This window comes from Molossus molossus, unplaced genomic scaffold (assembly GCF_014108415.1).
Source record: "Molossus molossus isolate mMolMol1 unplaced genomic scaffold, mMolMol1.p scaffold_m16_p_17, whole genome shotgun sequence".
Taxonomy (NCBI): Eukaryota; Metazoa; Chordata; class Mammalia; order Chiroptera; family Molossidae; genus Molossus; species Molossus molossus.
In genome coordinates this window covers 45,670,297-45,696,308 of record NW_023425352.1, presented here as the reverse complement: position 1 = coordinate 45,696,308, position 26,012 = coordinate 45,670,297, and the positions used below count along the sequence as shown (strand labels likewise).

General features: G+C 39.0%; 1 pseudogene; it reads right to left on the bottom strand.

Moving 5' to 3' along the window:
* Nucleotides 1-1,151: 1,151 nt before the first annotated feature.
* On the bottom strand, nucleotides 1,152-16,076 carry LOC118632744 (annotated as a pseudogene).
* Nucleotides 16,077-26,012: the final 9,936 nt, after the last annotated feature.

Here is a 26,012-nt window from a genome sequence, read left to right as displayed (position 1 = left end):
TCACTTGAATTTTTCTGGTCTCAGTTTGCTCATATCAAAATCAAGAAATTTAAATAAATAATCTTTATGGACCCTTCCAATTGTAAAATTTTATGACTGAGCCTTAAAATTAAGATCTTCTTGACCACTTTCAAGATTGTCACTTTTTCCATTCACTACAAAGCCAAGCATAATTCCAAAAGAATGGTTTGTTTGTTTGTTTGTTTGTTTGTTTGTTTGTTTTCTGGTTGTTGGGCATTATAAAAATTTTTTAAATAATCTTTATTGAGCCCAGCCAGTGTGGCTCAGTGGTTGAGAGTCAACCCATGCAGCAGGAGGTCACCAGTTCAATTCCCAGTAAGGGCACATGCCCAGGTTGTGGGCTTGATCCCCAGTCGGGGGCATGCAGGAGGCGGCCAATTGATGTTTCTATCTCTCTCTCCCTCTTCTTTCCTCTCTCTCCAAAAATCAATAAAAATTTTTTTTAAAGAATATTGATTTTTTAAAACAATTTAGCCTCTTGGATCTCAATGAACTTTATAAAAGAAGTCCCATATAGCTCCATATAAACTGCAATGAATAAAGTAATTTACTTTGTCAAAGAAGTTGTCTGAAGCTGCAAGTTATTTTTTGTAATGCACAGAGAAGTAGAATGTAAGCATGCTCTTGGAAGGAAGTGTCCTGGGTACTACAGAATTATTTTGAAGAGCTTGCTAAGGTCTGCAGGCAATTTATGGAATGCAATCATTTTTTTCACAATTTAGGTACATGAAGATAAAACTGATACTTATGAATAGAGTATTTTTCTCGAAAAAGTTGAGCCAGCTTTTGTTGAATGTTATCTGTGTTGGTACACTTGTTACAACTTGAACTGTACTAAGAGAGATGGCCGGAGTCCATGTTCATGCTAAAATTTGAAAAATGTCTCCACACGTGTTGAGTTCCAAGAAAAGTAAGAAGGTAAAAGACTATGCAATTGTTCATCATCTTACATGGAACAGACCACACCAAGACACTGTCCATGACAAGGGAGCAAATTCCCTTCACTGCTTTCAGTCAAAGCCAGTGGTGTCTACGGAGCAGGGTGGAGGTGGACAAGCCAAGGACAGGATAAAGCTTAATTAAGTCTACATCTCATGCACAGTTGTCCATGTTCTGTTCTCGAATGTTTCTCAGACATACAAATTAGAACTCAGGTTTGTTAAGCTGGGGTCTGCATTGATTTCATATCCGTAATGATACCTTTCCATGTGACCCCTGTAGGCATCAATGATGTCATGCATCCACTTTCTTTCCCCTTATGGTTCAAATATAAAACCAGAAGGACAATGGCACCTATCAGGGCTAAAACAATACCTAGGAAGACATAAGAAGTCTTCAGGGATGTGGGGAGGATAGGGTCACAGTCTGGGTCAGAGCTATTGAGTTCCAGGAGGGCCCCATGCTCATTTTTTCTGGAATGCACAGGTGACCCTGGATTTGCCCTGCACTACCTCTGTCTTCTTGAGCCAGGCCACCGTGCCCCCCATGTGGCAGTCGCAGACACAGGGATTGTCGTTCAGGAAGTCCCTGACTTGGGGCAGGTCTTGCAACTCTGCCAGGATGCCGTTGTGAAGGACCTTGAGGTCACTGTCCTTCAGGTGGAGGCTCTCTAGGGGTGTCAGGTTGTGGAAGGACACTTAGGTCACCAGTGAGTTGTTGCGCAGGTCCAGGTGCCTGAAACCAGGAGGTTGGGCCAGTACATCACGCGATAGATAAAGTGGTTGCTGGTCAGCTCCGGGCTGCAGAGCCCGCTCAGCACCTGGCCAGCTCGCGGGGCAGCTGCCACCAAACCCTCGAAGCGCTGGTTCTGCGGCTCATCTGCACAGGGCACAATGTGGTTGAGGATCAGTTCCACCAGGGGCTGGGGGCCGAGATGCAGGCGTTGCAGCTCGAGAAAGCCAAAGGGCTGAGATCAGTCAGCAGGTTGTGGCTGAGGTCCAGCAGGCACAGGCTGGGCAGATGCTCCAAGACTCGGCGCACACCTCCTCCAGGCAGGTGCTGAGGCTGAGTGAGTCAGCTCGACCAGTAGCGTCCGGCGGGCAAAGGCAGGACGGAGAGCACAGCCAGCTGATCGCGGGTGACCAAGAGGTTGCGCACACAGGGTCCGGTTGCGATTAATGCACTTCAAGGTGCGTGCTGCTTCCACACCCACCCGGTGTGTGGCACTGGCCAGACAGCCGGGAGCTGTGTGGACACACAGAGGCCAGCAACCACCGAGCTCCAGAGGTGCATCCCCGAAAGGGTGGGCCCTAGGAACACCCCCAGGCATCACTGCTCCTGTCTCCCAGGAGCTGGACTGGGACCATTGATGGGCATTTTTAAGGCAGAGAGTGGAAGGGAAAAGAGGAGAGACAATCTAGTGATGACTTATACGAGTTTTTAACAGCTTTGCCTCCTTTTATACATCATAATTGGAATGATGCACCTACTTTTATGTAGAAAAGACACGAGTTTGGTTTTAAAAAAAAACTTTTAAGAAACTTTGCTTGTCCAGAAACTAGCAGAGAATTGTGGCAGTTCTCGGCAGTTAGCAATAAGGAGCGGAGCACAAAGGAGAGTGTCTAGTCATCATCTACCATGACATCCATTCCTCTTCCTGAGCCCAACATACACTATGCTGTCCCAGAATGATTGCTACTGGATGTACTCAGTTGTATATCTGGGGAGGAAAAAGTGAAGAACTGCAATACGCAATGCAGAATATGTTTACAGAATAACTAGGGAACACCTAGCAGTTGAACTCAATTATTCAAAACATAATTGGTGATTGGAAGAGGGAGAAAAAGGACCATTTCTGAGCAAGTTAGATGTCTCCTCACCCAAGAACTAAAGATCACCTGAATAATTCATAAAAAAGATCTTCAAACACAACTTAATTTTAGATGTAATTCTAATGAGTTACTATTCACATGTTCACATTTCTCCTCAATAACATTTTCTGAAGTGTTTTTATTTTTATTGAACAAACACAGAAATAGTGCTTATTATGTGACAGGCACTGTTCAAAGTGTTCTACAATATTACCTCACTTAATCCTTATAATAACCCTTTAAAATACACAGAGAGATGCCCTGGCTGGTTTGGCTCAACAGTTAGAGTGTCGGCCTGCAGTCCAGAGAGACTCAGGTTCAGTTCCCACTAAGGGCACGTACCTCAGTGGCAGTTTGTCCCCGGCCCTGGTTGGGTCGTGCGGGTGGCAGCCACTCGATGTATCCCTTTCACGTCGATGTTTCTCTCTCTCTCTCTCTCTCTCTCTCTCTCTCTCTCTCTCTCTCTCTCTCTTTCTCTCTCTCTCCCTCTTTCCCTCTCTCTCCCTCCCACTCAATCTGAACAAAAAATGGAAAAATGTCCTCGGGTAAGGATAAAAAAATAAATAAATAAAGTACACAGAGATTGTGCTCACATCCATTAAATTGATACTTGGCAGAAACAAGACCCAGGCACCCTAGCTTCGGGGCCAATTTGCTTTGCCACCACTCTGCTGCCCTTGCCACCGCCACACAAAGAGCATGACCACCTGCCACCCTTCATGATGAACACCTCCACACCTGTAGATAGATAACCAATACATCCTGTGAAATGAAGCCAAGAAGTGAAAATTTAATGTAAAGAATTAATAATAGTAATGTTATTAATGTCATAGCATTGTAATGATATTTGACCTTTAAAAATAAAAGTGTGAGGTATCTAGGAAGTTCGTTAACCTGAACTTCCTCATTCCCTGTTAATGACAGATTAGTTAAATAACAATGATATATTTCAAATTCTTTTCATTCTAAGCAACAAACATTATCTGGAACCTCTCTATATTGCAATTTGCTTATCCTGTGAAGTCTTTAAATACCAAAGCAAAAACACACGGCCAAAGGAGAAAAATCATTAAGTTGTGGTCACAGAAAAAGTTACAGAAGTCTTAAAACCTAATCCCCACCTGATAATGAAATTTATGAAGCTTTTTTCTAGATAACGTTTCAAACCTACCATATTTAGTAATATAATTTGAGTACTTAGATTCAGGCTATGGGAATGGAGACTATGATAATGAATAAGAAAAATTTTTGGTTCTAGTCATCTTTTTTTTTTTTTTTTTAATGGAACAAATAACATCTTGGAACTTTCTGGAACATTTTTGTTCACATTGTCATGTTTATACCATCTCTTTTACCCTTGTATTAAATTTCACTCCTAAGCCACTGATTGTAGGGTTGGCTTTATTCAATATTTTAGAAGTAGCTGTGTGTGTGTGTGAGAGAGAGAGAGAGAGAGAAAGAGAGAGAGAGAGATTACATTGTGTGTGGCCAAAACAAATTTACTTCTTTAAAAGAAATGTCAATAATGTGCATGCCAAGATGGCAGTCAAAGGAAGAGGAAGCCCAGCACTGGCTGCAGAAGCAAGCCAGAGAACATAGAGCCAAAAATAACCTGGCTGAAAGAAGGAAAAACCACAGAAACAATGAAGCTGGTGAGTGTCCAACACTTAACCTTTCATTATTATCACATGTGAATCAAGGACCTGATTCTAATATATAATTTCCAATTGTTTCCTTAAATTCACCTCTCCTTATTTTATCAGTAATTTTGAATTTACATAAGGTTTATACTTTATGTGTTTTACACTATTCTCAGTCAATATTTTGGATGTTGACCATTACAAGCACATATTCTTTCTTGAGCAAGTGACTATTCCAGAATTTTGTGTGTGCACAGGATTGAGTTAATTGAATCTTTTATTTTTTAGCACCCCAGAATCAATGGTCCATGCAAACCCCTTCTTTCCATTGCCACACCCTTTCTTCATCTCCATGCCAAATACCACCCCAAATGTGGCACCCGATGTATTTGAAAATCTACTTAACTTTGTAAAATGCGTTACTGTTATTTTATGTTAAAAATATTTAACATAACTAGTATTCTATAGAAGTAATTTTTCCTACCTTTTTCACTATCTACTGTCTACTATTTTTTAAGATCTATATGCACTGCAATATATGCATCCAGTTTGGTGCTTGTAATAGTTGAGTAATATCCCATGGTAATAACGCAATGCAAATTACTTAGACATTCTCCCAGTAGGTTCCCTAGGTTACTTCTACCCCCACCCCCATCCTCCATCCCTACCCAATCCCTATGAGTAATGCTGAGATAAACATTCTTATATATCAGTTCTATGTAAAAAAAAAATTTAAATCATAGGTTGTTTCAGAGTTCAAAGACCCTACAATGAAAGAAGTTAAGAATTTTGCAGTCTGCATCTATTTTTTTTTAGGGTTGTTGTTTTTTTTTTTTATCCTCACCCAAGGACATTTTTCCATTTTTTGTTCAGATAGAGTGGGAGGAAGGGAGGGAGAGAGAGAGAAACATCAATGTGAAAGGGACACATCGAGCCCTGGCCGGTTTGGCTCAGTGGTTAGAGCGTCGGCCTGCGGTACAGAGAGACCGGGGTTCGGTTCCCTCTAAGGGCACGTACCTCAGTTGCAGTTTGTCCCCAGCCCTGGTTGGTTGTGCCTGGTTGGTCGTGCGGGTGGCAACCACTCGATGTGTCCCTTCACATCGATGTTTCTCTCTCTCTCTCTCTTCCTCTCTCTCCCTCCCGCTCTGTCTGAACAAAAAATGCAAAAATGTCCTTGGGTGAGGATTAAAAAAAAGAAAGAAAGAAAGGGACACATCGAGTGGCTGCCACCCGCACGACCAACCAGGGCCACGGACAAACTGCAACCGAGGTATGTGCCCTTAGCGGTAACCAAATCCGGGTCTCTCTGGACCGCAGGCCGACGCTCTAACCACTGAGAAAACTGGCCAGAGCACAGTCTGCATCTAAGGGAGAGAAGTCATCAAGTTTCAGAAAAGCAGTTAGTAGCAGGGACAGGGCCAACACTAGTTCTCTCATTCAGACAGCACGCTCTGGGGCACTTAACATATCTAGCAGGTGTACAAGGTACAATCTTCTTTTAAAATTAAGCATTTTTCATCACACAGGTATTGTAGTGGCTTGTTCAGATCAATTCAATTTGCCATATTCTAGAAATCATAAGTTCTAAATATGTTACTATATTCTACTAACTGATAAAAAGAGATAAAATCACAAGCTCAGAAGCAATATATTGGAATCAGTGCACACTGGTACATAGCAGGCTGCTGTTATATGAAGTATTTAAAATGAAAATATTGGGAAGTAACCCAAACTCTACCTCCAACCGGCTGTGTGGTTTATTATTTTTGTTAAGAAAACTTCCAAAGGGATGTGAGCCTGGTTTCTTTGGGGAAATGTTTTGTGCTTCTGAGCTGCACCACCAGGAAACGGCCTAGTTTGTCATTTTGCGTCTTCTGCACTGTGCCGTCTAGAGCATTTGAACAGAGTCATTTTTGGAATCATCAGTGGGAGGCTAGAGTGATAGAATGCAAATAGCGACATCTCCTTGAACAGCTTGCTTTACTTCTATGAGCCTCTGTTTCCTCATCTAAAAATGAGAGTCTAGCATGTAACAGACAAAAATAAAAGGTATCGTTTCTCCTTCTCCTTATTTTTAGCTCAAGGCCATGTGTTCCACTACATATGATAACAAATGTGCTTTCAGTCTTGTTGTGACATAAAAAAAATATAGAGAGGACTTTATTTTTTGTATTGTACTGCTTGACATTAGTGAAATAATGTGAATGATGTTTGCAACAGTCGATTTGCCATGAAGCTACGAAGCCACAAATACTGGCTGTTCCCAGGACTTGTGGAAAGTGCTCTCAGTGGGGAAGGGAAGGCAGCCTAAGCTCGGAAACATTACTCTGTGTTTCTGGTAAATTGCCGAGAGAGATCTCAGAAGAAATGGGCTGGAATCTCTAAATCTTAACTAATTTGTTGATATCTTTTTCTATTCTAAGTAAATATTCCCTTTTATACTTATTTTTATATTTGTGATTTTATGTCCTTTGTTTAAAAAAAAAAGAGTCCCCCCCCACCCCAAATTGAACAATTTTACATTCCAGAAAACCTGGATTTGCCCTTAAGTGTATGTTTAACATTATAATTTAATAATATTAGGAAAGCACATAGATAAATCTCAGTTCATCTAGAAGAGTTTCCTGGAGCAAAAGGGGGTCCACTTTGAATTTTGGGGCAAGTTACTCTTCTTCTGTCTGGACCTTAGCTTTCTCATCTTAAAACATGCAGATTTGACTGGCTCCAAAAAATGACCTTCTAACTCAGACAATGCTGACTTTATACCTGTCTTGCCATACTTCCAAAAATATTTTCTAGGAAATAATATTTTAAAGAAGTACACAGAATCCTCATTTAAAATTTTGTAAGTGTTCTGTGCTGTGAATAATTAATTACATCTACCCTCCAACTAAGTATTTATTTCATAAATGTAAATTAATAAAAATAGTTCATAAAATAAGGCACACTCATTATAGCATGTTGATACAGAACTAATTTGCTTTAGAAGGGCAGGAACATTCTTCTGGTGGTTCTAGTTCAAGCTGACCAAACTAAAATTACATGCTGATTTTCATTTATATTACTACTCAGAGTAATCCATTCTGAAAGAGGAAGAGGTATTTTTACAGTCCCAATGAGACCAACTAAAATCTCTATGTAAACCAAGTTTTAGGAAGTATGAACAAAACAGATGAGAAATTTATGAGAAATCAATGGTAGTCGTTTCTCTTCTGAGCTTAGATAGTTGACAAGATCTGAGAAAAGTTTACAAGGAAAAATATTTTTGATAATTCATTTTAGTCCTCAAACACAAGAACAAAAAAATCATGGTTTGGACACATTCATTTCTAGTTGTGAATTTCACAACACACTGCCTCTTATTGGGCACAGGAATGAGTTCTTGGAAATATGGCAAAATGAGCCTGATGGAGTCAGGATTTTCTAAATTGGAAAGGACCTTGTGGAGCCAGTCAAATTTACATTTTTTAAGTTGAAAGAGCTGAAGCCCAGACAGAAGTGTGACCTGCCCAAAAAGCCACATACCCAGATGAGGCAGAACTGGGGCCAAACCCTGTGACCACAGGTCTGGTGCAGTTTCCCTCGCTAATCTGAGTTTGCATAATCATTTGAGTGCTTTCATACTTCAGTGCCCAACTGGGATCTTATGGTACAAAACATGGAGCACATTTTATTCCACCCAGTATTAAATTTTATGATAAAGTTACAACAATGAAGATAGTGGGTATGGTGCAGAGTTCAACAGAGACTTGTGGAACACATTGGGTGCCTAGGAATTAGACTTACATACTTATGGATATCAATGTATACAAGTGCTGGATTTGAAGATTAGAGGGTAACAGTAGTCAATTAATAGTACCTAAACATACAGTTATCCATATAAAAAAAAAAAAAAAAACTGGATCACTACTTTAAACTATATACACATAAAAAGATTTCAAGTTCATGAAATGCAGAAAGGTAAAACTTTAAAATATTTAGAAGAAAAATAAGAGAATGTGTTTATGACATTGGGATTCAGAAGGATTTCTTAAACAAATCACAAAATCAAAAACCTTATGAAAAAGATTTGTGAATTCAAACACATTTTTAAAATGCATCAAAATACACCTATTTGTATACAGTAAGTATATTTATTTGTAAAAGTTGATTAAACTATACCTTTAAATTGTGTATATTCTGTTTGTGTTTGTTATATTTTATTTTTTAAGGTTTACCAAAAGCAAGACACTATAATAAAAGTGAAGAGGTAGGCCACACTCTGGGCTCAGATGTTTACAACATCTATAATCAACAAAGGATTATTATTCAGAATACACAAATTACTTCCTCAAATCTAGGGAAAAAAGATGAATACTCAAGTTGAAAAATGAGCAAAAGCTATGAATAGGTAAGTCATAAAACAGGAAACCAGAATGGCTAATAAACATTAAAAGAGGTTCAGCTTCACCGGTCACATTTAAATGAAAATGAAAATCATAATGAGAAAACATTTTACATACTTTTGATTAGCACACTTTAATAAGTCTGGTAAGACCAAGTATTGGTGAGAATGTAGAACAGCAGAAACTTTTGGTAATAATCACTAGGGAAATTTTGGAAATAACCATTAATTTATACACAAATGCCATAATCCAGCAATCCCCCTCTAAGTAAATACCAAAGAGGAAATTCTTTTACATGTTCATTGGGGGACATGTGCAAAAATATTCATAGAAGCCCTGGCCAGTTTGGTTCAGTGGTTAGAGCATCAGACGGTGGACCAGAGTCCCGGGTCGGGTTCCCTAAGGGCACGTACTTCGGTTGAGGTTTGTCCCCAGCCCCAGTTGGGGTTGTGCAGGTGGCAACTAGTCAATGTGTCTCTCTCACATGGATGATTCTCTCTCTCTCTTCCTCCTCCTCTCCCTCCTGCTCTATCTGAAGATAAAATGTAAAAATTGCCTCGGGTGAGGATAAAAAATATATATATATATACATATATTCATAGAAGCATTGTTTGTAACAACAAACAAGTAAACCTAAAAGTGCAAACAATAAAAGAGCAGATTAATAGTCAATAGTCATAGTTATAGTTATGGTCAAGCAATAGCATACTATATGGCTATGAAAATAAATTAACCACAGTTATATGTATACATGGATCAATTGTACAAAAATAATGTTACATGGAATAGAGGAGTTTATAGATGGATGCTTACAGCATGACTCTGGGTCATAAGCCAGTTTGTTTTACCATAACTGAGACATTGGCAGACTATGGGCCAGGTACTGGACATCAGTTAGGAATATTGTCTGTATTTGGTATTTCTAGCCTCAGCTTGGCTAACCTCCAGTTCTCAAGAACAGGTCTAAGCAAAACATCAGTGGAGAGAAATGAGTGTCCTCACCTGACCCAAGAGGGAGAGAAGAGATGAAACTTCATCTGCACATGACCTAAGAAAGCCAAGTACAGATAAGGATAAGACAAGGCTCGCTCAGCTATTTTTAGGTAGAAATGACAATATGCCTCTGAGTCACATTGCTCCAACCTGGACTTTAAGTTTGATGTACAGTGGTCATCCTGGGAACTCCCTTCACCATCATTGTGGGGAGTCCCTTCATCTTCCCGAGTTGTGTATCTTTTTTTTTGTATCCTATACATGCCTTCCTCTTGCTTCATTTATTTGTTTTGGTGTAACATAACTTTCTAAGAAATTATTTTGGGGAGATAAATGTTTTCAGTACAAAAATGTTTTGCCTTGACACTTAGTTTGACTGAATATAAAATTCTACTTTAGAAATCAAGTCCTTCAGAATTTTGAAGTCATTTCTCTAATGTCTTCTAGCGTCCAGTGTTGTTCCTTAGTGTGAGTCTTTTTCAATCCATTGTGCTGAGAATTCATTATGCCCTTTCAATTTGGAAAGCTCATGTATTTCAGTTCTGAGAAATGTTCTTGAGTCATCTTGTTGAAAATTCCTCCCCTCCATTTCCTCTCTTACTGATACTTCTTCAATTCAGATCTTGGAACTCTACCCTTGGTTATTTTTCTCATTCTTCTCTTCTCTTCCTCTTTGTCTCTGTCTCTTTTTATTTTTGTTTGTTTGTTTTTTGTTTTTTGGTGTACTTTCTGGGATAATGCCTCAACTTTATCTTACATTTCTGTTGAGTTTTCACTTATGTCGTCATGTTTTAAATCCTGAAGAGCTGTTTTGTTTTCTCTTATTGTTGCCTTTTTATAGGTTTCTATTCTGATTTAATAGACACTGTATCTAATTCTTAGAGGATAATGAGCATTTTCTTAAAATTGTCTTTACTCTGCAAAGCTGCCATTTCCTCCAAGATGCTTTTTCATTTGTTTACTTTCAAGCTTTTGTGTTAGATACTTTCATTATATATCTGGTAATCCTTGGTTGTCTGGTGAGAGGGGAAAGCTGATTGGAAGTTCTGAGCATATGGGTGAAGCTTCTCTATAAGGAGGTGGGGAGGCTTTTATGGTGATGTGGCTGGACCTTCTGTGGGGAAACTTCTGATCTATAGGTTTTTCCTCCTTCATTAGTTGAATTCCCCAGAGATGTATCTTTTAATGCTCCTGCCAGCAGGGTGAGGATTGGTGTCAGTATTTGGGGAGTTGAGTGGGAGAAGACAGCTAGGGTGTTTCAGCAATCAATGCATACATTTATTTAATCAATCCCTTCTTGCAGGTATGGTGTCTTCACTCTCAATCAATTGTGTTTAGTTTTCTCCAGTTCAGAGACTCTGTGTTTTCACCTCCAAAGAACAAGTGTTCACAGTTCTGCCTGTGGTAGTAATGGGGACCTCAGGATCTGAATGCTTCTTCCAGTCCTCATTAGCTTTTAATCAGTCCCCTTTGGTTTAGCTCCTGACACCTGTCCACCACCCCTGATGTCACCAATTTTGAGGCTTTTCAGTATTGTGTGGTATAAATGCAATTGGTTCTCATCTTTTCCCAGTATCAGTTTAGGATTTGGCTTTCTCAGGTTCAGGAAGTCAGTTCCCACTCACGCGTTTGCTTTTCAGCTTCTAAAATGCTGTTGCTGTGGATTCCCCCCGGCATGTGAAACAAAATACAAACTAAGCCTGGACATAAAAAGAAGAGATCAACTATGAAGGGTTGGTTATGTGTGATTCATAGGTAGGTTTTCACTCTTCAGTTTGAGGAGACAGTCATATTCTCCTTGTCATTGTAAGTTTATGCCCTTCATCAAAAATTCCTCTATGTGTAGTTTAAGTGAAAGTTCAGGAGGGATTGAACTTATACACACACACACACACACACATATATATTCAAGTCACCATCTTTATATATATTCAGGTCACCATCTTTACTTTGTAGTTTATATAATGATATAATTATTGTTTAACCCTTTATATTTTTATCCCTCATAAGTATCACATAATTTATTAAGGAAAAGTTTGGGAAACTACACTAAAGTCATGTAGTTTAAAGAGTGTCATCATCCTCCCTCTCTACACATAAATATCTTGCAATTTTCATCTAAGTTTAGACAAGGCAGAATTGTAGAACTTGAGAACATAAAGTCCAACCCTCTCCCCATTCATTTCAAGAAGCGCAGACGTCCAGGGAGTTGATATGATTTTTTCAGGAACATTACTAGCAAACTAGAATTACCAATAAAATTTCCTAATTATGGGTCAAAGTTATTTTGCTAACTATCCAGCAACCTCTACATACTGTTTCTTTCTTTCTTTTTCTTTTTTTCATAGTAAAATAAACTGTTTCCCTAAATATTTAGTTATTCTGTTCAGTGTTTTTCCTACTGATAATATTCCAATCATTTGAATCATACCACAATCAGGAGGAATTTAAAATTACACACGTTGCTTGAAACAATCAACCAACTAGATATTTTAATGTGAAAAATCTATTCTGAAATAAGTGACAAAACAGGAAAATCTTAATCAGTTTCTCATGGTTGGTTAATCTGGACTAGCTCAGGACTTCTCCTGCACATTATCACTTAACTAAGGACAGATATAGATATAGATGATGTATATAAGAATATATATATAAGGATAGCTATATCTATATATATAGATATCTGATACAGTTTGCCAAGAAAGACCTGGGTGCTTCACTTGATTTGGAGCACTAGACGTTAACTCACATGTTTTCATTGTTCCTACAGATGTCTTCAATTTTATACTCAGACTTACATTTCCATTCTCATGAGTAATGTGTCGCAACATCCGCTGTTTTTCCACGTCACCCTGGGAATACAGCCATCTTAGCGATTCAGGAAGCACATACCCAAAAAAGGACTCAACTGTGAAAGTTCATTCCATCTAAGCAAAATTGTTCCCTGCCTATTCTCCTTTGCAAACTAATGTGCACAATAGCTTAAAAGGTAATTATGCATTCATTTTAAGACTTCAAAAACTGAAGAGTCAGCCAGATTTTTCAAAGCAAAAAAAAAATCAGTTAGTTTGCATATCTCAAAGTTTTAAAAATCTACCAATTAGCTCCATAAAATGTCTAACACACACACACACACACACACACAACCTGAGCTACCAGCAAAGTATTTTTTAATAAATGAATCGTCCAGAATATTTTTACTTATTATCCTTTTTTTCCACAGAAAATTTTTATAATCTACTCACTCACTTTCCCTTCAAGAATATAAATGTGCCCTGGCTGGTTTGGCTCAGCAGTTAGAGTGTCGGCCTGCGGTCCAGAGAGACCTGGGTTCGGTTCCCACTAAGGTCATGTACCTCGGTTGCAGTTTGTCCCCGGCCCTGGTTGGGTCGTGCGGGTGGCAACCACTCGATGTGTCCCTTTCACGTCGATGTTTCTCTCTCTTTCTCTTCCTCTCTCTCCCTCCCACTCTCTCTGAACAACAACAACAACAAAAAAAACGGGGAAAAAAAAGAATATAAATGGAATTTGTAAATGCTTAAATAAAAAGCAAATAAGTGAAGCAGAGCAAAATTCCATTCCTCAGACACATTTTTAAACTTAGGAGCAGCAAAACTATCCTCAAATACACACCATCTCAACAGATTACGTTCATGGATATTAAAGATTGGATAGTTTGAGGTTAAATACAATGCTGGAATCTGAAACCAGAATGCAAGATTATTCACAGATGCTTGATTTGTGATTTTAATGTGAGCATGAGGTACCATTTGGCAGGGTTTTATTTTTACCTCTGTCTGGTATGGTCTAGACTCACCTGCTATGGTGAAGACAGAAGGGCAAATGGTTGGAGAGCAGCTGCCTACCATAAAATTCATCATCTTCTCCAAACCATTGGGACAAATTGAGAATGTTATAAAACTCAGCCTTGCCCTGGCCGGTTTGGCTCAGCAGTTAGAGCATCGGCCTGCGGTCCCAAGAGACCGGGGTTTGGTTCCCGCTAGGGGCATGTACCTCAGTTGCAGTTTGTCCCCGGCTCTGGTTGGGTCATGCGGGAAGCAGCCACTCGATGTGTCCCTTTCATGTCGATGTTTCTCTCTCTCGCTCTCCCTCCCTCCCTCCCTCCTACTCTATCTGAACAAAATATCCAAAAAAATGTCCTCAGGTGAGGAATCAAACAAACAAACAAACAAACAAAAACTCAGCCCTGTGCCCTGGCCGGTTTGGCTCAGCGGTAGAGCATCAGCCTGTGGATCAATGAGTTTCAGGTTCGATTCCAGCCAAGGGCATGTACCTCGGTTGCAGTTCATTCCCAGCCCTGGCCAGGTCATGTGGGAGGCAACCAGTTGATGGGTCTCTCTCACGTCGATGTTTCTCTCTCTCTCCCTCTCTCTCCCTCTCTCTCCTTACCACTGTATCTGAAGATTAATAGAAAAATATCCTTGGGTGAGGATTAAAAATAAATAAATTTTTAAAAACTCAGCCTTATGCTTTCTCTTAGTTCAGTCTCTCAAGTTCAGCTCAATATACCCAATCTCCATCCTTCTAGAAATGGAAAACAGTATTTCTTTCATGAGAGCCTAATGTACATTATGAAGGAAACACAAAAACCAGGGGAAAACCAGATGTATATTTACATAGAATGGCTTCTGCCTGTGTTTATCTTCTGTATCTCCATTTTCCTATAAGGTGTGAGACCAGAAATAAAAGCTAATAGTCATGAAGCCTTTTCCTCATTTTAGGCTCTTTACATATGCTGTATCATTTAATCTTTGCACACACTGCAACATGGATACCATTGTTATCCCTATTTTATACATGAAAATATTGATGCACCAAGAAATTAAGTAACCCTCCCAAGGTCACCCAGCCAGCAGATGGTGACTACATTCAAATTCTGACAGCCTAAATCCAGAGTCAGCATGCTAATCTATGCTTGACTGAGAATCACTTCGTAGCAACTGCTAGAACGGTTCCCCCCAATATCCGTGACCTACTTTTCATTAACCCCTAAAAGCATTTTCTATTTTACTGCTGAGCACCACATTGAGACTAATTTGGATCCTCTATGAAAGAGTTATCTTGTAAAAAATAACTTTAGTGCATGAATCATAATAAAGATATGAGTATTTTACTTTTCAAATAAATTTGAGTTATAATTTTCATACAGCAATATGTACCATTTTCTGTATAAAGGCTAATAATTTTTGAGAAACTTATATTCCACATGTACCCTCACCCCAATCAAAATATATAATATTTCCATCATCTCAAGAAATTCCCTTGTGCTGTTTTGCAGTCAAACTTCCATAATTCCCACAGACAGCTCCGGTAAACCATTTTTCCATACTTCAAATATAATGTGAATGCCCCATGATATGCTATGTTCAAATTTTCCATATAACCCCTTGTTTTTAAAACATAATAAACTCCTGGGAAGATACATACAAGCTTTTATTTGCTCTGTGTGAATATTTCAATGACCTAAAAAGAAGTATAATGAACAAAATTCCACAGGTAATTGACATACTGTGGAACCTTGATTCTCAAACTTAATTTATTCCAGAAGGCTGTTCAAGGAGCGATTTATTGGAAAACCAAATCACTTTTTCCCATCAGAAATAATTGGATTAATCCATTTCAGACCCCCAAGTGATTCCCTGTTTTAGCCTTTCTTTCTTTCTTTCTTTTTTAAAATATGTTTTTATTGACTTTTTAGAGAGTGAGGAAGGGAGAGAGAGATAGAAACATCTCTGGGAGAGAAACATTGATTGGTTGGTTGCCTCCTGCACGCCCACTACTGGGGATCAAGCCCACAACCTAGACATGTGCCCTGACTGGGAATCAAACTGGGACCTATTAGTTCATGGGACAACACTCAATCCACTGAGCCACACCGGCCGGGTTTAATCTTGCTTATATACAGTACGTGTCGAATGTACTGCTTAATCTATAAACGCTTTAAAAACAAAAAGAACATGACATTTTAAAAATATTAATAAAGTATTAAAAATTTTAATCACCATATATAATTAAAAAATAAAATATAACCTATTTGAAAAAAAGGACATGAAATATAAATGAAACTTTAACAAAATGAAATGAAATGTACAGTTAGACCCATGAACAGTTCTATCATTCTTTGCTATTATTTCTTTTTTAAGTTCTATTGTGGTTCTCACGGCTTTCCTTTTCACTCTGCTGCTGTCACTCACCTCGGGACCCATGGTGTCTTACTATACGTATTTAACAATAACAAGCAGCAACAAAAGCAATATACAAAACTATTCACGGGCACAGTGTCCTGAGATGTTAACATTAGGTTTAGCAGAAATTGACTCACACTCATGCATTCTCTCCTTTGTTGCCTGAGAGTCAAGTGACTGATCATACAGGTATCAGCATGAAAGGATTGTCAGGTTGAGAACTGAAGTTTTGTTCGACAACTGAGACATTATTTCCATGAACAATTTGGTCGAGAACCGAACTGGTCGAGATGGGAGATGTTCGAGAACCAAGATTTGACTGTATCTGCCAAGATGGGCCAGTCTTGATGCTACAGCCTAACACCACATAGAATTTCATGCCACCTACAATTCTCTAAACAAACAAAAATAAAGCGAAAATCCATTTGAAATTGTTACAAAAAACCTATACAAAGTTTCTGAAAAAATAAAACCTAATCCATAACCAATGTTATAACCAATGTTTCTTTTAAATGTCTATTATGTTATAAAATCATATTCTTACAACAGCAACAAAATTTTACTACAAAGAATACCATAGAGGATAAGAATCAAGAAACCAGAGACTTTGTCTCACCTCTGCTATTCACTAACTTTGAAACTCTGGACAAATCTTTCATTCTTCATGTATGCCATTGGGATTGTAATAAATGTTTCTTTCCTCTGAGAATAATAGGAAGATAAATATCTGCAACAGTTGCAACATAAACCTGAGGTATTATTTTTAATACAGAAAGCCTAGAAATAAATACCATATTGTCCTAATATTTTTATTATTTTAATTAGTCTAAATAATGTGGTCTTTATGGGACTTTTGTTTGGCTCTTTGTGATAGAAAGAGAAAAAAGAAGTCATGTGAAAACAGAGAGACAAGGAGAGGAAATAAATGAGAAAACTTTGATTAACATATTATGCTAAAACTTACTGTGAGAAATGAATGGGTAATTCTAAATTAGATCACTGTAAGATATGACATACCCTTCTTGAGCTATTTCAAACCAAAGACCTATGAGAAAGAATGAAGCTAAACAAAAAACATATGCTATTATAAAAATGAAATAATAGAAGGCTCAAATAGCTAAGTGGTCTCCATGATTAAAAGTAAAGAAGACATATTAACTAGTAATTGGATCTCATTGTCAAGAAAGAGCAAAAAGCTCCTTAAGTGGGAGGATGTTCCCTCCTGATTCTCTTTCAAAGTAAAAAGCTAAGCATCAGAAGTTTCTAGTCCTTGATCTAAATCTGAAATATTGTGGGACTTGGACCTGCGATACTTAGCCTGGGGCTGACCACTGAACATCACGGTCAGTTTCATTTATCACCAAGGACAATAGCTTCCAAAGGAAAAAAAAAATCAATCTTAAGATTTTATATCTAGTTGGTGAGGCCCAATTAGCACCCTTTAGGATTACAAACAACAGCTATTGTTTATTTTCATATTTAAAAATATAAAAAGATTAACTTTAGTCTGAAAAAGGTAAATGCTTAAAACGTACAAAAATTCATGAATTGTATAGATTTAAAAATGACTCTTTTGCTCTGGCTGGCGTGGCTCATTGGTCAGTATTGGTCCTAACCTGGTTTGTAGTTCGATCCCCGGACCTGGTCAGGGGGTGTGCAGGAGGCAACCAATTGATTTGTCCCTCCCACATGGATGTCTTTCTCTCTCTCTCCCTCTCTCTCCTTCCCTTCCTTTCGCTCTCTCTAAAAATCAGTGGAAAAAATATCCTCAGGTGAGGATTAACCAAAAAAGACTGTTTTTAACTTGCTAGAATGAGACTCTTTTGAAGCTTGAGCAAAGTACACTTAGGAGAAACAAAAGTAAGTTCTACTTTAAACCATGGGATTCATAGGTAGAAGGCATGATACTGCTTATCACAGATATATCATAATTTTCTGATTACTTGTCTAAATGATCAGTTCCTTAAGGGCTGGGTCTCAGTCACCACTATTCCCCACATGGAAGGTTTTTGATAAATCTCAGTTCTCTTACACGGCCCTTCCTAGGCCCACTTCCCTTACCCTGCGGTCTGTGACCCAGATTCTAAGTTTTCTTCTAGCACAGGAAGATTGCGCAATTACTTTCCAGTGCCAAGGGTGCTGGAGAAAAGAAGAGGAACAGAGAAGCAGCGCTGGCTTCCGTCACACTGCTTTATTTGTTTTCTGTTTCCATAACAATAATACTTCACCTCTCACTCTTTATGGTTTAGATGCAGTGGTTCTCAACCCTCCTAATGCCACGACTCTTTAATACAGTTCCGCATGTCGTGGTGATCCCCAACCATAAAATTATTTTTGCTGCTACTTCATAACTGTAATTTTGTTATGTCTTAGGCGACCCCTGTGAAAGGATCGTTCGACCCCCAAAGGGGTCGCGACCCACAGGTTGAGAACCACTGGTTTAGAGACTCTGGTAAATAGCAGTCCTGAGAGGATACAAGGTGCAATTTTGAGTGGGTAACTCAGATATTATTTTTGGACAACGAAAGTTGGTCTTTAGCATACATTTATTTAATAAACAATGCTAACTATAAACACTATCTTAATCAAAATAATTACCCCAAATAATTTTCACATTAGAGATATTATTCATAATTCCAACACAAAGGCACAACATAGCAAAGACTTAAATAATTTGGAGAAAACCTGACAGCTAAAAATAATAGCCCAGCTGGTGTAGCTCAATGGTTGAGTGTCGACCTATGCACCAAGAGGTATCATAGTACCATTATAAGTAACTGTGAAATTACAAAAATATATTTTTTAAAAGTTTGAACTTGTATTCTTACCAATCAGCAACAGCCATTTTTTTAACATTTTGGTTTTCATCCATCCAGGATTTTTTATATGCACAGAACACACCCAAACATATTTTAACAAAATAGGAGTGTCTGATTTGAACATTTATCAGTATATTATGAAAATATTTCCAGGTAATCATATCTGCTTCATCAATTCAAATGGCTACATTGTATCCCATTGGAGGGATGGATTGGATAGATGGATGAGAGATTCACATTTATGACCAATGATTCAATGAACATGGCATACTAATCTAATTATCCTCTCAGAAAACATTCTTAGAAGCAGTTCCTGGAACGAAGAAAAGCACATTTTTAAGGCTTTTGATTCATACCCTAAATGGCCCTTACAGAAAGATTGTACTAACATTTACCTCACCAGTAGTATATGTTTTCCAATATCCTCCCTTCTGTAAAGAAAAGAAAAGGAAAAAAATAAAAAGCTTCTCTAATATGTCAAAATATTTCCTTGTTTTTTGTTTATTTTTTGTTTGTTTGTTTGGAGTAAAGACAGTCTCTTTAATAAATGATGTTGGGAAAATTGGACAGCTACAAGCAAAAAAATAAAACTAGACCACCAACTTACACCACACACTAGAATAAACTCCAAATGGATAAAAGACTGAAATGTGAAACGTGAAAGCAGAAAAATCCTAGAAGAAATGTGGGCAGCATAATCTCAGCCATCACACACAGCAGAATTTTCACTGATACATCACCTAACAGTCTTAAGAAACATTGTAGGAGAAACAGTTGTCAGGAGCTGTGATCTAAGTATACTCGCCCCTTGTCCATGGTTTCCCTTTTCACAGTTTCAGTTACCTGTGGTCAACTGTGATGGTCAGTCTCAATGTGGCTGCTTTAATTTCGTAGTTGTAGGACTTCCATTCAGCTCGATTTCAGGTGGTTCTGAATGATGGTTGATGTGGTTGTGGGAGGAGATGATACTGCATTTACCTACAAGGCCATCTTGACCGGAAGTCTATTTCATTGTTTTACTTTGCATTTATTTGATTACTCATGAGACAGATTATCTTTTGATATAAGTAGCACGTGCTGACAGACCCTTCTATATGCCTTTGTATCCACCTGTACAGCCTTTGGCGGCTTACACCACTGTTGTGTTTCTTTGTTTGCCTAGCAATGGTAAGCTATGCAGGGCACTGGCAAGTGCCAGAGAATCCATTATCCCAGGAGCAGCAACCAAGCTGAGGGATAAATACTCCAATTGCACCCCTGGGTGGGATAATTCTGGAAAATGTTCCACACGCTCAGAGTTCCCCAGTTGCCCACAGAGAAAATGGCCTGATAACTCACCATATGTTGGCTTCCTTCCCTTCTCTGTCTCACTTCTTCACTTCCTACCAGCATTTTCTAGGATTATCTCCCTAAATAAACCACTTAAACTTGAATCCTACCTCAGGCTCTTCTGGGTTGGTGAACCCAAACCAAGACAATATAAACTTTTTTTCCTCCTTATTTGATCAATTACTTGATCATTGATGCTTTTTTCTCCCTTTTTATATTGAAGTTAGAATTATCCCTTTAAAAAATTTTTTTTCTTTATTGATTAGAGAGAGAGTGGAAGGGAGAGGAGGAGAGGGATAGAAACATTGATTAGAGAGAACATTGATTGGCTGCCTCCTGCATGCCCCTCACTGGGGATGGGGCCCACAACCTGGGCATGTGTCCTGACTGGGAATCGAACTGGCTACCTCCTGGTGCATGGGTCTATACTCAACCACTGAGCCACACCAGCCGGGCAGAATTATCCCTTTTGAAATAATGAAAAGGAAGGGGTATTTATGAAAGGCAACCCTGATAAATCACAGATCAGGAGCTTAATAAATAATTACAGCCCTGACCAGTGTGGCTCAGTTGAGGCATTGTCTTGTACACCAAAAGGTTACAAGTTCAATTCCCAGTCAGGGCACATACCTAGGTTTGGGGTTCGATCCCTAGTCGGGGTACATACAGGAGGCAACCGATTGATGTTTCTCTCTTTCCCTATTCCTCCTCCTCCTTCCTCTCCCTCTGAAATCAATAAAAATACTCTCAGGTAAGGATTAAACAGATAATAAATGAATAAATAATTACAGTTACCCCAAGTTGTCTTAATAATCAGTAATAAAAGTGATTAATAATGATTGTATTCAAAATTAATTACCCTCTTTTTATTTTGAACATGCCTTATTGTACCAAATATTTTCTTGGAGGTATAAATGAACTAAAATTTGGAAAAGGAAAAAAACTAGCAAATGATAGTGAGGAGAATATTTTAGTCAGGGTGAATGAAATGTGTTGATTGCCATAAGAAAAATTACATTCAACAATGTAAATATGCTCAAAATAGATTACCATCATTTTTAGAGAGAGATTAGGGCTCAGTGAGAAATCTATTGAGAAAGTTTTGAATAGAGAGACATTTTGAGTCAAATGACATTTTCTAGTATCTAAAATCATTATGTTCTTGCCCGCCCAGTGTGGCTCAGTGGTTGAGCATCGACCCTTGCACCAAGAGGTCGCTGGTTCAATTCCTGGTCAGGGCACATGCCCAGGCTGTGGGCCAAATCCCCAGTGGGAGGCATGCAAGAGGTGGCCAATTGATGTTCCTTCTCATCATTGTTTCTCTCTCCTTCTCCCTCTCCCTTCCTTTCTCTCTAAAATCAATAAAGAAAAAAAAAATTTTTAATCAGTATGTTCTTAATTAAAATACCAATCTCCCAAGATGGTTCTGTAAGAAAGTAAACAGTGCTAAACTGAACTGGACAGAGCCAAGCAAGGCAGCCAGAATAGGAGTGCATACAACTAGGCACAAAAACAAAACAAAACAAAACACTTTCAAAAGCAACTAATCATTTGGAATTGGGGGGAAGAGACAGGGGAGGGAGTGTAGAAAACAAGAAAATTGCCAGTTTGCATCTTGTTCTAGGCCAAGAATCAGATACAATCACTCCAGCAGAATCCGTGCAGAGGCCATAATCCCATCTGCACAATTTAAACTTTTCAAAGGTAAAACAAGGACAGTCTAAACAACCTAACCTGCTTTGTATGAACAACGAAAAATTTTAAAGAGGGCACACAGAATACAAATACACAAAACTCAAACTTAAAAACCTCTTCAGGGCTGTGACTGCCCCCAACTTCCATGACACCTCCAGAGAAGTTAAATTTTAAAATATGTGACTTGGTCATTTTATCAGGACAGATTGTAATGTTCTTCTGAACAAGATACATTAAGTCAATGTGCCTTCCCAAGAGCAAACATCCAGAAGACATGTAAAAAATTCTGTCCAGATTAAAGTTAGTGCAAATGATGGGTGTTTGATCTCAAGTCTGGATGTTTGAAATATATTAAAAGATAAATGCTCAATCATTCATCAGTTCTTTGCTAGTCAGATTCAAAAAGCTAACAGTCTAATTGGTCAGGAAGAGATCCCCCTGAACATTTCTGTGTCAAACTAAAGATATGTTTACTTAAATACATTTTATTAGGTGCCATCAACCATTATTGATAAATAAAAACACTTATGACCTGGCTGGTTTGGTTCAGCGGCCCACGGACAAAAGAGCATCGGTCCATGGACGAAGGAAGGAAGGAAGGAAGGAAGGAAGGAAGGAAGGAAGGAAGGAAAGGAGGGAGGGAGGGAGGGAGGAAACCTTCTTACATTTGCCAGCCTCAATATGGACTGAATTCTCCAAGGCAGTCAGTCAGCAGCTATCAACTAAATAAGCAAGGATAGTGGTGGCCTTGGGAAAACTTCATTCAAGTACAATTCGACTTCATAGCAGTCAGAATAGACGTGGTTTTTCTGTGATAGCAAACCACCCCCAAATCTCAGTGGATTAACCCAACACCAGTTTATTTCTTACTTATACTACATGCTCCATGAGAATCAGCAAAAACTATTCCACACCGTCACTGAAGGACTCTGGCAGATTAAGGCTCCACACGCTTAAAGCTGCACCTGCTGGGCACATGTTGCCAAGAAGAAGTGGCAAAAGGAAAGGTAGACTGGATGGTCCCACCTATGTCACTTCTGCTCCTATTTTATTAGCCAGAATTAATTTCATGGCTTCTTCTAACACAAGGGGGTTGATAAATACTGTGTCGATTATGCCTGAAAGAGAAATAGAACTAGATATTAGAATGATTTCCACCAAACACCTCAGTGACCTGGAACGTTGGATGATTTTCTAGCACAATGTAAGGACAGAAACTGACATTAAGAAGCAAAGCTAACAACATATCACAGAAGGCACGAGTCATAGCTCAAAAGTCCCAAACCAAGGCCAACAGTCCATGAGGAAGGAGATTCAAAGAGCTGTAAGTAAAGAAAGGAGCAAGTATCAAAATCCAGAGAATGCCTTCAAGTGGCAAAGGCCAACCTGTTATAAAGCTCTTCTGAGTGACTTTGTTTTGACACAAAGTAACCTTTTTCTCAGGGCATCTTAATATGTCACTTGATATCTGACCTCACTGCATCTACATTTCTGAAAGTATGGTCCTTGCATCATCAGAAACAGAATATATCTGAGGGGTTTCATAGAAACAGATTCCTAGGACCCATTCAAAATCTTATAGATTAAAATCTCTGCAGATTTTAGGTCCAGGAATCTGCTTTTCTACAAGTAGCCCCCTTGATAACTCTAATGCATTCTGTACTTTGGGGATCTGTTTTAGACTTCGGGGCAGATCTGAGATCTGGATTGGATTTGGGTTCGGGGAGTCCTGGTCACCAGGTAGAGTCTGCTCTAGGTATTTGGTAAGGTCAAGAGCGTGCATTTAAGCTAAATGGGGACTTTTCTGAGTGAGAAAATTTCAGGAGTGTGAAAGCTAGGTCGATTTTGAGATTCTGCTGAACTTGGTTTGGGAAAGACTGGTTGAACACAGAACAGCTTCTAGAATAACAGACTCTGTAGGTGGCTTTACCAATGGATCGACATAATAGAGATGGAGAAGAGCCGAGTTTCTATTGCTGAGTTTTGGGAAATGGTCCAGTGGAGATAAGGGCCTTGGGACTTCCCAGGCACATGCCACAAGTGCTGCTCCTCGATCTGGTTGTGCTGGGCTGGAAGGGACAGCTGGTGAATCCAGTACCATGTTTGCTGAGACTGAGGGGAAGGAGAGCGCAAAACGCTATCATGGTTCTAAGAAACTCTGAGATCATAGGAAATATATGCTTTGGTCCCTGTCCTCAGTGCCTGGCACAGAGCTTCTGAATCCCTTGGAAACTCTTGGGTGATAGCAATGTCTTATTCCACCGAGGAGATTCTTGGGCTCCCAGAAGGGGGCTGGTCACCAGAAAGACCAAGCCATGACTAGAAGTTTGAAATTTTCAGCTCTACGCCACATTCTCCAGAATGGGGAGAGGAGCTGAAAATGAAATTAATGCTCGATCATGCCTATGTAATGAAGCCTCCATAAAAACCCCAGGAGCATGGGGTTCAGAGAGCTTCCAGGTTGGTGAACACATGGAGGTGGCTAGAGAGGGCATGAAGCTCTGCACCCTTTCCACATACCTTGCCCCAGGCATCTCTTCCATCTGGATGTTCATCTGTATCCCTTTAAAATTAACTGGTATATATTAAGTAAACTTTTTTTCTGAGTTCTATGAGCTGCTCTAGCAAATTAATCGAACCCAAGGAGGAGATTTCGGGAACTTAGTCGACTGGTCAAAAGCACAGGTGGAAACCTAGACTTATGACTAGCATCTGAAGGACTGGGTAGTTTGGTGAGCCTGAGCCCTTAACCGGTGGGATATGATTCTATGCCCAGGTAGATAGTTGGAATTGATAGGACACCTAGTTGGTGTTGCAGAAAGTCTTGGTGTGGGAAAACCCCACACATCTGTTGTCAAAGTGCTCTGAGCATAGCAGCAGTGTGAGAATAAAGGAGAAGCACAGAACGAGGACTGGGTTTTCCCCAATACAGAAACTTTCTTAAAATAGAGAAATGCACACCAGGTAATTATAAAATAGAGTAGTTTATACACTTTACAGGAGGGGAGTAGTGAGAGCAAAATAGACACATCAGAAAGTTTTAAAACTTCCACAGTCTAAGATTAATGCTGAATCATGGGTAAAAATGCCTTGCTCTAAAATATTGAGAGAAAATTCTGATAGCCAAACAAAATGCAACTATGAATCTTGGGTTGAAAAGTAAGAATATGAAAAAAAAAATGATGTGAGGAGGATATTATCAAAATGTAAAGCATCTTTTCATTTTAGAAAAATTGTTTTATTGCCCCAAAGAAACTATTTTTGCTTGAATGGACATATTTATTAGCTGCAGAATGGACAGGTCTTTTGTGAGTTCTTCCATCCTAGGATCCGGAAGTGAGCTGTCTTTGGAAGTATAAAACATCATGGCCTACCTGATATGGGGCCCAGGGTCAACCTCAGAGGTCTAGGAATGGGTTAGAAGTTCAGATCATGATGTAAGAAACAGAGACAAGATACTGAGCACAGTGGTTTTTAGTAAATAAAATAAAAGAATAGTATACCAAATACCTGCAAACATGTTATTGTTCATGATAATCAATATTAGCAGCTATTAATATGTACCCCCCAAGTCTCAATGTCTTAACAATATATATATTTTTTTTGCTTTGTTTTGAATTAGTTTTACTAAGGTATAACTGACTAATGAATTGTAAGATATTTATTTTCTTTTTTTAGAGACAGGAAGGGAGAGACAGATAGAAACATCCATGTGAGAGAGAAACATCCGTCCGTTGCCTCCTTCATGCCCCCTACTGGGGTTTAAGCCTGCAACCCCAGTATGTACCCTGACCGGGAATCAAACTGGGACCTCTCAGTCCATGGGATGATGCTCAATCCACTGAACCACACTGGCTGGGCTAAAATTGTAAGATATTCAAAGTGCACAATATGATTTTATTTATTTATTTATTTATTTTTTATTTTTAGCCTCACCTGAGGACATTTTTTCATTTTTTGTTCAGATAGAGTGGGAGGGAGAGAGAAAAAGAGAGAGAGAAACATCAACATGAAAGGGACACATCAAGTGGTTGCCACCCGCACAACCCAACCAGGGCCGGGGACAAACTGCAACCGAGGTACATGCCCTTAGCGGGATCTGAACCCCGGTCTC